We start from the raw sequence: 5,000 nt of genomic DNA, 5'->3' as shown, positions 1-5,000 counted from the left end.
TCATCGGAGGAACTGCGGCGGATCGCTGGCTGGCATCGTTTATGGTTAGAACTAGGGCGGTATCTGATCGCCTTCGAACCTCTAACTTTCGTTCTTGATTAATGAAAACATACTTGGCAAATGCTTTCGCTTCTGTTCGTCTTGCGACGATCCAAGAATTTCACCTCTAACGTCGCAATACGAATGCCCCCGCCTGTCCCTATTAATCATTACCTCGGGTTCCGAAAACCAACAAAATAGAACCGAGGTCCTATTCCATTATTCCATGCACACAGTATTCAGGCGGGCTTGCCTGCTTTAAGCACTCTAATTTGTTCAAAGTAAACGTGCCGGCCCACCCAGACACTCAATAAAGAGCACCTTGGTAGGATTTCAACGGGGTCCGCCTCGGGACGCACGAACACGCACGAGGCGGTCGCACGCCTTCGGCTCGCCCCACCGGCAGGACGTCCCACGATACATGCCAGTTAAACACCGACGGGCGGTGAACCAACAGCGTGGGACACAAATCCAACTACGAGCTTTTTAACCGCAACAACTTTAATATACGCTATTGGAGCTGGAATTACCGCGGCTGCTGGCACCAGACTTGCCCTCCAATAGATACTCGTTAAAGGATTTAAAGTGTACTCATTCCGATTACGGGGCCTCGGATGAGTCCCGTATCGTTATTTTTCGTCACTACCTCCCCGTGCCGGGAGTGGGTAATTTGCGCGCCTGCTGCCTTCCTTGGATGTGGTAGCCGTTTCTCAGGCTCCCTCTCCGGAATCGAACCCTGATTCCCCGTTACCCGTTACAACCATGGTAGGCGCAGAACCTACCATCGACAGTTGATAAGGCAGACATTTGAAAGATGCGTCGCCGGTACGAGGACCGTGCGATCAGCCCAAAGTTATTCAGAGTCACCAAGGCAAACGGACCGGACGAGCCGACCGATTGGTTTTGATCTAATAAAAGCGTCCCTTCCATCTCTGGTCGGGACTCTGTTTGCATGTATTAGCTCTAGAATTACCACAGTTATCCAAGTAACGTGGGTACGATCTAAGGAACCATAACTGATTTAATGAGCCATTCGCGGTTTCACCTTAATGCGGCTTGTACTGAGACATGCATGGCTTAATCTTTGAGACAAGCATATGACTACTGGCAGGATCAACCAGGGAGCTGCGTCAACTAGAGCTGAGCAGCCGGCCGCCCGGGAGTGTGTCCCAGGGGCCCGCGCGAACACGCAAGCGTCCGCTCAATTATTCTGCAAACAGGAGGAGGCTGAGCTCCCCTGCACAATACACCTCGAAACCCTCTCAGGTCCCGGCGGCGCGCAGCGCCGTCCTAAGTACTTGGTCGGGTTCGAGAGAGGCGCAATCGCCCTGAGTTAGGCGAGTAGACGCTTTAGGTGCGACCACCCGTGCTCCCAACTGAGCTTGCCGCTGCCGACAGAGGCCCGGGAGCGTGCTGTCGTGGCATTGCCGGCGGGAGACAACACGCGCCACCTACGGTGACCGGCAGCTCCAACGCCAGCGCCACAGAAGGGCAAAGGCCCCACGTGGGTGCCGAAGCGAACTCTCCCAGCACAGCGCACGTGCCAACACGTCTGCACAACTGCGATACAAACCACCAGCGAGAACCGCTGGGGCGACCGAGCAGCAGACGGCGTCGCGGCGCCGAGTGCCGGGCGGCGGCGCATCCTCAACGCACACAGTCCTCAGTCGGACCAGCACACTGCAGATGTCCACCGCGCTTCGCACCGGGCCCGCGAGGACCCACTTTGGCCGCCCGGCGCCGCGCGCAGGGTGCCCCGGCGCGCAGCTGCGCCGCCTGCCGCGTCCGTCGGCCGGCGCGCCTGCCACTGGGCGCCCCCACCAGCCGGCTGTAGCGCGTGCGCCCACGCACCGCGCGGCCAGCACGCCGGGCGGCCCCCCCTCACCGGCCGGGGACGGTCCCACCCAGCCACCGCCGCGTATCGCTTCACACACAGATTTGCCCTTACTGATTTACCTCCAGCAACAACAACCGCACCACAATGGGTTTACCAGTTGTTCATTTGCGTTGCGTCACGTCACCAGCAAACGTAGACGTCCATCCCAGTTTGCAAATGCAACGATTATTGCATACCTGTCTGTTAGGTGTCACGACACACTACGTCTGCCCACATACACGCAACAAAATGTGCACGACTAGAGAACACGTGGGAGGTGGCCCCCTACGTATGCGATGTCCATTACGAGACCGACTGTCAACCAGCATCTGTACCATGTCGCAGATGTGGAACGCGGTGCACCATGCTATCACACTGTGTGAGAAGAGACGACTACGTTTGAATACACGCGCCACTACATCAACAGACGGCTCATGCTGATCGCCATCCAGGGCGTCCGTTACTCCCACACGTCTCTATGGCGTACCACACTGCAATGTAGCTGTTATGGGGAGACGGCACGTGGCTGAGTGCACAACATTTGGACCGTATGGTTCGCTGTTGTTGGGCGCAGTCGTACGGTCACACATGTGCCACAGCGTATCATTCAGTACATACGGACCTATGTGCAGTACAATGTGAGGATTAAGCTTACGATATCAGCGGACAGTGGACACAGGCCGTACCACGACGTAGACTGAGCGCTTCGACATGCGAATGCCAGTGAACAGCTGCGAAGGGCATTGAACACGCAAGCACCTGAACGACCAGCGTGCGAAGGCAGGGTGGAGGGGGGGGGGCGATGTACATCCTGCAGTTGTCCACATTACAGTGTACAGCGGGAGCATGTAAAAAGTAAGCAACACTTGCGAAGTGTTCAACATGAAACGACACACAAGAGGGTGGGCGGTGCGAGTAGCGAACTATATTCAGAGGGTTGTGGTTAGACAACACTAGATTAATGTAACGTGTCATATGCCAATTACAGAGCAGGTTAAGGCACAACGTGGGTTAGGTTAAGGCACAACGTGGGTTAGGTTAAGGCACAACGTGGGTTAGGTTAAGGCACAACGTGGGTTAGGTTAAGGCACAACGTGGGTTAGGTTAAGGCACAACGTGGGTTAGGTTAAGGCACAACGTGGGTTAGGTTAAGGCACAACGTGGGTTAGGTTAAGGCACAACGTGGGTTAGGTTAAGGCACAACGTGGGTTAGGTTAAGGCACAACGTGGGTTAGGTTAAGGCACAACGTGGGTTAGGTTAAGGCACAACGTGGGTTAGGTTAAGGCACAACGTGGGTTAGGTTAAGGCACAACGTGGGTTACGTTAAGGCACAACGTGGGTTACGTTAAGGCACAACGTGGGTTACGTTAAGGCACAACGTGGGTTACGTTAAGGCACAACGTGGGTTACGTTAAGGCACAACGTGGGTTACGTTAAGGCACAACGTGGGTTACGTTAAGGCACAACGTGGGTTACGTTAAGGCACAACGTGGGTTACGTTAAGGCACAACGTGGGTTAGGTTAAGGCACAACGTGGGTTAGGTTAAGGCACAACGTGGGTTAGGTTAAGGCACAACGTGGGTTAGGTTAAGGCACAACGTGGGTTACGTTAAGGCACAACGTGGGTTACGTTAAGGCACAACGTGGGTTACGTTAAGGCACAACGTGGGTTACGTTAAGGCACAACGTGGGTTACGTTAAGGCACAACGTGGGTTACGTTAAGGCACAACGTGGGTTACGTTAAGGCACAACGTGTGTTAGGTTAAGGCACAACGTGGGTTAGGTTAAGGCACAACGTGGGTTAGGTTAAGGCACAACGTGGGTTACGTTAAGGCACAACGTGGGTTACGTTAAGGCACAACGTGGGTTACGTTAAGGCACAACGTGGGTTACGTTAAGGCACAACGTGGGTTACGTTAAGGCACAACGTGGGTTACGTTAAGGCACAACGTGGGTTACGTTAAGGCACAACGTGGGTTACGTTAAGGCACAACGTGTGTTAGGTTAAGGCACAACGTGGGTTAGGTTAAGGCACAACGTGGGTTAGGTTAAGGCACAACGTGGGTTAGGTTAAGACACAAATTGCGTTACAAATTGCGTTACATTGCGGTACAAATTGCGTTACATTGCGGTACAAATTGCGTTACATTGCGGTACAAATTGCGTTACAAATTTGGTTAGGTTAAGGTGCAAAATGGGTTGGATTACAGTACACAACATGGTAAGAGATAGTGTGTTTGGGGGGGGGGGGGGGCAGGTTCGTTGGTAGTGATCATTGTAAGTGAATGTCTGAGGCAGCGTCAGTATGTCACAGCAGTTCTGTCTCGTCAGGATGCGCTTTTCGCTCGTGACTGGAGGCGCGCCGCGTCTGTGGTTGCGGCAAGGGAGTGGCAGACCTGTGTGATTCATTCCTGCCATTGTTTCTGTGCCGTAACAGGAGGCAGTGTGGTGGTGTTGGGTGCACCCCTGTGTAGGACATGTGTGGGTGTTGGTGGCTTATCTGAGCAATTGTGGATGTTGGACGGGTGGGATATTCTATTTTATAATTGGACCCCCTGGTGTGGTTATCATAGTGTGGATGGTGTACTGTGGCGGAGAGGATGCACCGGACGTTGGTCCATGCTGGTGCTTACATATCGTATCTGTGTCTGTTACAGGCAGAGAGTAATGTGTGATGGAGTGTCTCGCTGAGGTGTGGTTCATATTGTGTGCACAGACTTACAGCATGTATAGGGACAGCGGGAATTTGGCATATTGGATATAACTCGTCATGAAACGCAAGATATAGGGGTGGATTGCAACGTACGAGTGCGGGAAGAGTCCGCCGTTCATCCGCTTGGGTTGCGATTTGGGCGGTTGGGGTGGGGCACGTGCGGGTGCGGGTGGAGTGATTGTCGGTTGACTACTTCGTGCGACGCAGGCACTGGCGTTCGGGTTCCTGTGGTGGACAGATGATGCAGGCTTTGTGGGTGGCGTCGAAAAATGGGTACTGTGGGACCTAGCGATGTCGTAGTCGGGGTGGCGTCTCATAGATGGCGGTATCGTCGGTGCAGCAGGTCATGTTTCGGGAGACTTGCAGATGG

General features: G+C 54.0%; 1 non-coding gene across 1 annotated transcript in view; it reads right to left on the bottom strand.

Moving 5' to 3' along the window:
• LOC126112914 (small subunit ribosomal RNA) overlaps nt 1-1,163 on the bottom strand; it is a 1,909-nt gene extending 746 nt beyond the window's left edge. The window contains exon 1 of the ribosomal RNA XR_007524644.1: nt 1-1,163. This exon is cut by the window's left edge and continues 746 nt beyond it. This is a non-coding gene — a ribosomal RNA (small subunit ribosomal RNA).
• Nucleotides 1,164-5,000: the final 3,837 nt, after the last annotated feature.

Source organism: Schistocerca cancellata, unplaced genomic scaffold (genome assembly GCF_023864275.1).
Source record: "Schistocerca cancellata isolate TAMUIC-IGC-003103 unplaced genomic scaffold, iqSchCanc2.1 HiC_scaffold_234, whole genome shotgun sequence".
Lineage (NCBI taxonomy): Eukaryota > Metazoa > Arthropoda > Insecta > Orthoptera > Acrididae > Schistocerca > Schistocerca cancellata.
Note: the sequence above shows the minus strand (reverse complement) of the source record. Positions and strands in the feature narration are given on the sequence as shown.